The 9,798-nt window shown below is 36.3% G+C and overlaps 1 pseudogene; it reads right to left on the bottom strand.

Moving 5' to 3' along the window:
• Positions 1 to 7,208: 7,208 nt before the first annotated feature.
• Positions 7,209 to 7,308, bottom strand: LOC127133821 (uncharacterized; annotated as a pseudogene).
• Between the last annotated feature and the right edge of the window lie 2,490 nt (positions 7,309 to 9,798).

The following is a 9,798-nucleotide window of genomic DNA, read 5'->3' as shown; positions in this document are numbered from 1 at the left end:
TAGAATCTCTATTTGACCTATTCTGGAAAAGACTCCTTATGAACTGTGTAAGGGAAGAAAACCCAACATTTCTTACTTTCATCCCTTTGGATGTTCTTGTTTTATCTTAAATACTAAAGATAATCTAAAAAAGTTTATTTGTAAAGCACAAAAAAGTATTATGTTGGGATATCTAGAATGCTCTAAAGGCTATAGAGTATACAATACAAAAAACATTAATTGTGGAAGAATCAATACATGTCATATTTAATGATAAGCTTGACTCTAAAAAGTCAAATCTAGTTGAGAATTTTGCAGAATTGGAGATAACACTTAGAAGTTCGGAGGAAAAGGCTAAAGAATCTGAAGAAGCAGAAAAAGGAATTCCAGAAGCACCTGAAGTCACAATAAATCAGAAAAGATCAAGAAATAGACAAAACGTTTCTGAAAAATTGATTATGGGGAACAAAAACAAACCTATCAGAACAAGATCAACATTCAAAGATTCTAAAGAAACACTTACAGGACTAATCTTTGATAGAGCCAACATCCTGTGAAGAAGCACTTCAAGACAAAGAATGAATTCTAACAATGAAAGAGGAACTTTATTAATTTTCAAAGAACAATGTCTGAGATCTTGTACCAAAACCCAAGGGAACTCATGTTATTGGAACCAAATGGGTATACGGAAATAAACTCAATGAGAAAAGAGAAGTTGTCAGAAACAAAGCACGACTGGTGGAACAAGGTTACAATCAACAATAAGGTATTTACTACAATGCAACCTTTGCTCCAGTCTCCAAGTTAGAATCTATCAATCTACTTGTATCTTTTATGGTAAACTACTCCATCAAAATATATGAAATGGATGTCAAAAGTGTGTTTCTGAATGGATATATTTCTGAAAATGTGTATGTTCATCAGCCTCCTGGTTTTGAAAACTTAAAATGTCCATAACATGTTTTTAAACTGAAGAAATCTCTTTATGGTCTGAAACAAGCTCCCAGAGCTTGGTATGAAAGATTGAGTTCTTTTTTTTCTAGAAAATAGTTTTATCAAAGGCAAAGTCGATTCTACTCTCTTATGTAAACACATCAGAAACGACCTTATAATCTATCAGATATATGTTGATGACATAATTTTTGGTTCTGCTAACCCCTCTGTTTGTCTGGAATTTTCTGAGCTAATGCAGGCTGAATTCGAAATGAGTTTGATGCAAGAACTAAAGTTCTTTATGGGAATTTAAATCAATCAAACATCATATGCTACTTATGTATATCAAGGCAAATACATAAAAGAAAACATTAGAGTATAGGCTTTCTGGGTATTGTGGTGTAGATTACGCTGGAGACAGATTGGAATGTAAAAGCACATCTAGGAACTGTCAGTTTCTAGGAGGAAACCTCATCTCATGGGCTAGCAAAAGACAATCAACCATTGCACTCTCAACTGCAGAAACAGAATACATCTCAGATTCATTATGCAACACAAATGCTCTGGATGAAAAACCAACTTAAGGACTTTCAGAGATATGAGAGTAACATCCTTATCTTCTGTGATAATACTGTTGCCATATGTTTAAGTAAGAACCCTATTTTATATTCCAGAGCGAAGCACATAGAAATTAAACACCATTTTATCAAATACTATGTTCAGAAAGGGGTAATAAGTCTAAAATTCATAGATACAAACCAACAATGGGCTGATATCTTCACAAAACCCTTAGCTGAAGATAGATTTTCTTTCATTCTGAAACATTTAAACATGGCAGGTTGCCCAGAATGATTATGAACTTGTGCTTCTCTTCTGACTTGTTAAAATAGGCTCCGACTTAAATCGATTATTGGCATCTGGTTCTGGTTCTGATACTTCAACCAGTTAGATGAAATCTGAATTAAACCCTTTTTGAATCAAAAATATTTTTGTATTGTAAGACCCCAATTTTGACCCTAATATCCCTCATGCTATCTCCTCATATGCATTGGCATTGAGATCACATCTTGGCATCCTCCTTACCCCTTATTTATTGGGTTTGCATTGGGAAAGATCACCGAGCATCATTTTATTGTATCATACTTTGTATTTTTATCATTTACTAACTAAAATACCAAAAATATGTCTTTGTACAATCTAACTCTTTTGTAGGTATGACACATGCTCACCTTTGATCTATCAAGCTCATATTTGGGGTTTAAGACCCTCATTGCAAGGAGCTCAATCAAGAATTGGTTTACTATGACTCTAAGTATCATATATGAATCCCCATGACCTTCACATGATATTTTGATTAAGAATTCATCAAGAGTTTGGAATTGGTTTTCCTTGGAAACCCTAATTCATCTGGGTATCTTATGTGACTTCTTCAACAAGCTTCTTCACCAATTCATCAAATATTTCAAGGGATAGTTTACATTTCATCATCTTATGCATATATGATCCTCCATGAGTCCAAAAAGTCAAGAGAATATCAAGCTAGCAAGTTGGTTCATGGTGGTTGACCAGAGGAAGTCAATTGATCAAAACTGGGGTTCCCTAGACCCAATCTCCTTCCATTTTTGTCATATGAAAATGATTCCAAGAGAAACATTACTATAAATTACATTACAAACAACTTTCATGTTGAGGTCAAGAGCTAGTTTTTCTTGCAAAGTCATTTTTTATGATGAAATATTATAGGTCATTTTATCTAAACCCTAATTTTGAGGTCAACTTCCCAAGACCATAACTTGCTCATTTTTTATGAGATGAAAGCTATTAAAGTTGCACAATCAAATTCAAGATGTATACTTAAACTTTTAGGTTTGGAGGAAGTCCAAATTCAACTTTTAAATTCATGTGATATGAGGAGACATTATAGGTCATTTTGGACCAATGCCATTGAACAAGTGATTTTCCTCAACTTCAAAAATTCATAACTCCTTCATGCTAAATCCAAATAAGGTCAAATTTATGACAGTTTTTAATTACTTTGAGAGAGATACAAATTTGATGAAGGAAAGTTTCTCACTTGAAGCTCATATAAAAAGTTAGCCAAGGTGGAAGAAGTGAACATATGGCTTGACACTTAGAATTTTTTTTGATATGTTTGATTTTCCAAACTACCACCTCAAAATTCATCATGATCCAAGCTTCAAATGAAAAAGTGTTATACATTAAAGTTATTCCTCTTGATCTAACCTTTCCAAAAAGTCCAATTTCATCCTATTTGGACAAAGTATGAGTGACTTGCGCATGGCTTGAAGTTGGATCACCATTTGGCATAATTGAACTTGCATTCCTCATACACAATTCCATGGCTTGTTAAAGTGACTTCAGCAATGTTTGTACTCAATTTTGGACCTGAAGGAATGATTACATGGGCCTATCACACGCCCATGCATCGATGTGTAGCGGTAAATTCATGATCATTAAGCTATGGATAAGCTAGACATCAAATAACAAGAGTCACCACCGCGCTTTTATTGTTTCCAAAGGAAAAGGGAAAAAGTACGAACAAAACCCAAAAGTAAGAAGTTTTCAAATCAAAACTAATAAAATGTCAGAGATTACAGGTAAGGGGGTTGGTTACACAAAGGGAAGGTGTTAGCATCCAAAGTGTCCTAGGTACTCCTAGGGAGCCCTTTTTGGGTGCATATGTATTTGGTACAAAATGATGTTTACAAACAAATAGAATGGGGGGATGAGAAAAAAATTCATTAATTATATTTTTGTGTTTGACATGACCTTCAGACTTGTGCCTACGTACCAACATAAAAATGAGGGATCAAAACCTTGTAGTTCGTGATACAAATTTCAAAGTGGATGTGTTGCTTTTAACAAAAATTAAGTTTGAAAGGCACAGAGGCCCAAAAATGGTTTGAATGAGTTAGTTCTTTTTTGGCTTTTTGAAAGTTTAAGTAAATTATAATTAAGTCTATTTACAAGTTTGATTAAGAAAAGGAGTTTTGAAAATTCAATGGCATGAGGCCAAAGTTTCTATCTTTTTGCAAAGTGGTCAAAGTTTAGAACAAAACTAGTTCAATCAAAGAATATTTTGAAAAGGAGGGATAGATTTTGAAATTAAAGAAATGGGGAGGAGATGAAGAGACTAATCCTATGCATAAAATTAAGAGTTAAGGGTTGAAAAGATCTGACCAATGGGTAGCAATCCAATAGACAAGAATGTCAATAGAAACCCAAATTCCCTTGGATATTTAGAATCAAGCAACACACAAATGCACAATTATATCAATCTTGAAGAGCAAGGCATCAAATAAATATAGCCACATCCAAGCTTAGCCACTCCATGATCTTCTTCAAGATAGCCCATGTAACATATGATTTCACAAGTCACAGGTTCAAAATAACAGTTTCACAATGATCATGTTGCAGATGAACTCAAAGAGATCTTCAAAGATGCATAAGATGAAGTTTCAGATTGCAAGCACTTGGTTTCACAGAAAGTTGGCATTGGCCAAGTCCTTTAGCATAGGAATGTTGCTTAGGTTCTAAGTCCATTTGTCCAAGATCAAGTCAATAGTCCACACAAAAGTTTTTTAGGATTTTTGTTATTATTATGTACATTAATGGTCAAAGACCACACAAATAAACAAGTATACACCAAAAGGAATATATCACACAATATGGTCCAAGTGGTTTGAAATTAAAAGTTAGTTGTTAATGAGTTAGAAGTTAGTATTGTTTTGCTTTTAGTTTTTTTGGTTTTTTAGTCATTCTTTGGAGAACACTCAACCCGCTTATCACAAGCATGGATCCTTGAACCAAGACATCTTTCAAAGGAAGGAAAAAAGGCAACGATTCCATACAATACTGATAACACGAAATTATATCACATTTTAAGACTTAATTTAATTAGATTATATTATCATTTACTTTAATTTATCCCATTTTATCAGATATTATGCAGTATTTCTTTTCTATTTACATCAGGTACCCATTTTGAAGCAAAAGTGAAAAAGGGAAGAAAAGGAGGTGTAAAAAGCAATAAAAAAGGAAACAAATAACCAAGACCAAGCCCAACCCAAAAGAAAGCGCACGTTTCCCCTGTGACGGGCGTCACAAGGAGTGTGACGAGCGTCACACTAAAAGCACTCCTGTGACGAGCGTCACACATGGTGTGACGAACGTCACACCAGTCCTCTATATTTTTGGCGCAAGGAACTCAACTGACCACGTTGAAGCCTACTTCCACGCACGCTTGACCCTCGGAACGAGACCACGCACACGGAAACCCTTGAAAAGTAGTTACACCAGCAGCTGTATAAATAGCAGCTAATTGGGAACTTTCAAAGGGACAGTTTTTGCACGCTCAGTTTTGCGGAAGCTCTGCCAAATTTATTTTTCACGCCTTTGCTTATTTTTCTTCCTTTCCAACATTGTTCATTTTATTTATTTCTTTTGCAAGTTTTACTTTCTCTTTTCCCCTTGCAATTTATCTTCCCCGTTTTTAGCTTTTAGATATTTTTCGCGTAGTAGTTTCTACACCGGAAACTACTGTGCAACTTTATACCGGATTTAACCTTACGTTATATTCCAGTTTTATTTCCTTGATTTAATTTACTGTTTAATTGAAGAATCCAAGAACAAATCCTACCGGCTTGTGGTGGAGTGTTCAAGACCATTGTATTACGCATTCAGGTTCTTTAATCGTTATTTAATTTTTAATGTTTTATTCTATTGTTTATTCATATTGCCTGCCTGGAATGAGTCTGTTTATGCATGATATAAATTCTTATTTATTTAGCATGTCTGGCTAATTTGCCTAGGTATCGGTATGTAAAGTAAGCAGAAAAAGGGGTCGAGACTGAGTCGGTCTATCTAAACTTAAAATTAGAATCAATCTTTTTACGGTCTCAACTTACAGGTTTAATAACAAGATTTTTTTACAAAAAGTAAAGAACATAAAGAAGTTAAAACCAACAGAGCGAGAGTTTGAGGTTTTGACTGGACAGTGTGAGTTAGGCATTAATTCTAGATCAGGGCGAGAGCAAGTTTTAGAGTCAATTAAATTCTGACCTTTTCCAAAAAGTATTTTTAAAGATCGAATGTGAGGACGAGAGTTAAGCATTTGGATTTAATCATATAACCTAAGTCAACAGAGCGAGAGTTTGAGATAAGGGTGTTTAAAACGGTCAGTATTTTCTTAAAAAGAGTTTCTGCAACTTTATTGCTTTCAAAATATGGTTTTTGACTTAATTATAAGTGACAGCAACATTAATATAAAATCATGGTTTATTCAACAGAGCGAGAGTTTGAGATAAAACCTTTAACCAATAAAGTTAACTGAAACGATTTATTTTAAAAACCTGGAAACCGACAAAGACTTGATTCCCTAGTTTTGACGAACTACATACCGATATCCGTTTTATTGATATTTAATCTAGATATTAGTTTAGCTCTTAGTTTTTCCCCAAACAATCAAACATTTTCACCTTAGATTTACGTAGTAACTTTAGATAACGGTATATCGATTCATAAGTCCCTGTGGGATCGATATCTTTTAAAACTACGCGATAGAACTGTGCACTTGCAGTTTGTATCCCATTCTCGACTCACACAGTCGAGCGATCAAGTTTTTGGCGCCGTTGCCGGGGACTTTTATTCAATCGATATCGTAACTCTTCCGTTACGCTGTAGAGACTAAGGTTTCTTTTTCCTTCTATTCTTTCTTTCGTTGATTTGTATGCCACGCACTCGCTCTCAAGGCGAACCGCTCTATTTACGAATCAACGATATCGAACTATATCTCCGAGTCTTACGACGAATTCGGGAATATCGTGCTGAAAACAATCTCCCTCCTATAAACCTTCCTGATATCAAAAACATTTTTCCTTCTTTAACCGAGATGGCAGAACCAGCTCGTGCTCTTAGAGATTACGCCGCTCCATCGCAAGATGAACCGCATTCAAGTATTGCTCCGCCCGCAATCGAAGCAAACAACTTTGAACTTAAACCTTCACTGTTGCAGGCTGTGCAACAGAACCAATTCTCTGGAAATCTTACCGAAGATCCAAACCTTCATTTATCCGTATTTGTCCAATACGCTGATACTGTTAAAGCTAATGGTGTCACTTCAGAGGCAATTCGACTTCGTCTTTTTCCTTTCTCATTAAGAGATAGCGCTAGAAGATGGCTTCAATCTCTCCCTTCCAACTCAGTCACCACATGGAACGAGTTGAAGAAAGTTTTTCTTGCCCGATATTTTCCACCAAGCAAAACAGCTATGTTAAGAGCCCAGATAAACGGATTTAAACAGAAAGACAACGAGTCTCTTTTCGAAGCATGGGAAAGATACAAAGACATGATGAGACTTTGCCCACACCATGGTTTGGAAGACTGGTTAGTAATTCACACATTTTATAATGGTCTCTTATACAATACAAGGTTAACAATAGACGCCGCTGCAGGTGGTGCACTAATGAACAAACCTTATGCTGATGCTTACCAGCTTATCGAGAGCATGGCCCAAAACCACTATCAGTGGGGAACCGAACGAACAACAGTGGAAAAACCTCAACCGAAAACTGGCATGTACGAGATAAGTAACCTTGATCACGTTAATGCAAAAGTGGATGCTTTGGTCCAGAAGATTGAAAGTTTAAACGTATCACCTCCAACCGCCGTGGTTGCTATAACTCAGAATTGCGAGGTCTGTGGAATCCAAGGCCACACTCCTGCGGAATGTCAACTCTTGACTGGAATCCAAACAGACCAAGTAAACTATGCTCAAGGAAGCCCCTATTCGAATACCTATAACCCAAATTGGAAGAACCATCCAAACTTTTCATATAAGAGTAATAATGCTCTATACGCACCTGGACAGTCTCCGAATCAAACCCCATCTGTACCTCCGGGATATCAGAAACCGAATCCTAACAATAATAACCCTAGAAAATCCAACTTGGAAATCATGATGGAAAACTTTATAGCTTCCCAACAACAAACCAATAAAGATTTCTTAAACCAGAACATACACACTGGCGAACAACTTAAACAACTAGCAAGCAAAGTAGATGCCTTGGCTACCCATAACAAAATGTTAGAAACACAAATATCTCAAGTAGCTCAACAACAAGCACCTACTGCTGCACCAACTGGTACATTCCCTGGACAGCCCCAACCTAATCCGAGAAGCCAAGCTCATGCAATTATATTAAGAAGTGGAACGGAAGTGGAAGGACCGTCTGATCCAAGGATAGAAAACCAAAACCCTAAGAAATCTACTGAGGAAAGTGAACCTAAGGAAAAGGAAGAGAGTAATAAGGATACCCTAGAAAAGAAGGAACCTTATATACCTCCACCACCTTACAAACCACCTATACCTTACCCTCAAAGGCTTGTTAAAACCAAAGATGTAGGCCAATTTAGAAAATTTGTCGATCTCCTTAAACAATTAAACGTTACAATTCCGTTTACCGAAGCTATTACGCAGATGCCCTCATATGCTAAATTCTTAAAAGAAATTCTTTCTAATAAAAGGAAACTTGAGGATAGCGAAACCGTTACACTCCCTGCCGAATGTAGCGCTATAATCCAAAACATGCCCCCTAAACTCAAGGATCCGGGTAGCTTCTCTATACCCTGTCACATAGGAAAATTTGTCATCGACAAAGCCTTATGCGATTTAGGAGCCGGAATTAGCGTTATGCCTTTATCCATATGTAAGAGACTGGAAATGGGAGAATTAAGACCGACCAAAATGTCTGTGCAATTAGCAGATCGTTCCATCAAATATCCTGTAGGAATCCTTGAAAACGTTCCCGTACGCATAGGTCAGTTTTACATTCCCACTGACTTCACAATTATGGACATTAGAGAAGATGATACTACACCTATTATACTAGGAAGACCATTCTTAGCAACTGCCGGTGCAATCATAGACGTAAAACGAGGAAGACTCACCTTTGAAGTAGGTGAAGAGAAAATTGAATTCATTCTTTCCCAATTCTTGAAAGCACCTGCAATAGAAGATACATGTTACTTCATGGATATCATCGATGAATGCATAAAAGAAGCAGAGTCAGGAAAAGACAAATCATCAGACTATCTTTTGGAAGACAAATCTAAACAATGCTTAGCAATAACACCGGACCCTACGCAGTGTCTTAACAAACCAACCCCTGATTTGAAAACACTTCCCAAAAATCTGAGATATGAATTCCTAGACTTAGAACTTGAACGACCTGTGATAGTCAATGCAGATCTAGGAAGACTCGAAACAGAAAAACTCCTACATATCTTAAGAAAATATCCAACCGCACTAGGATACCACATAACCGATCTTAAAGGAATAAGCCCTTCTATTTGTATGCACCGCATCATGTTAGAAGAAGACGGTAAAACCTCTAGGGAACACCAGAGAAGACTAAATCCGATCCTAAGTGAGGTAGTAAAGAAAGAAATAACCAAGTTATTGGAAGCAGGTATTATATATCCTATATCTGATAGCAAATGGGTCAGTCCTGTACACGTTGTACCAAAGAAAGGAGGCATAACCGTTATTGAAAACGAAAAAGGAGAAACTATAACTAAACGAATCGAATCGGGATGGAGAATGTGCATTGATTATAGAAAACTAAACAAAGCAACCCGAAAAGATCATTTCCCTTTACCATTCATTGACCAAATGTTAGAACGATTAGCTAAACATTCACATTTCTGTTATTTAGACGGTTATTCAGGCTTCTTTCAAATACCAATTCACCCTGATGACCAAGAAAAGACAACATTCACATGCCCTTTTGGTACCTTCGCTTATAGACGAATGCCGTTTGGTCTGTGTAATGCCCCTGCAACTTTTCAAAGATGCATGATGGCAAT

The sequence above is a fragment of the Lathyrus oleraceus genome, chromosome 3, assembly GCF_024323335.1.
Source record: "Lathyrus oleraceus cultivar Zhongwan6 chromosome 3, CAAS_Psat_ZW6_1.0, whole genome shotgun sequence".
Classification (NCBI taxonomy): Eukaryota; Viridiplantae; Streptophyta; class Magnoliopsida; order Fabales; family Fabaceae; genus Lathyrus; species Lathyrus oleraceus.
This window is presented reverse-complemented; position numbering and strand designations above follow the sequence as displayed.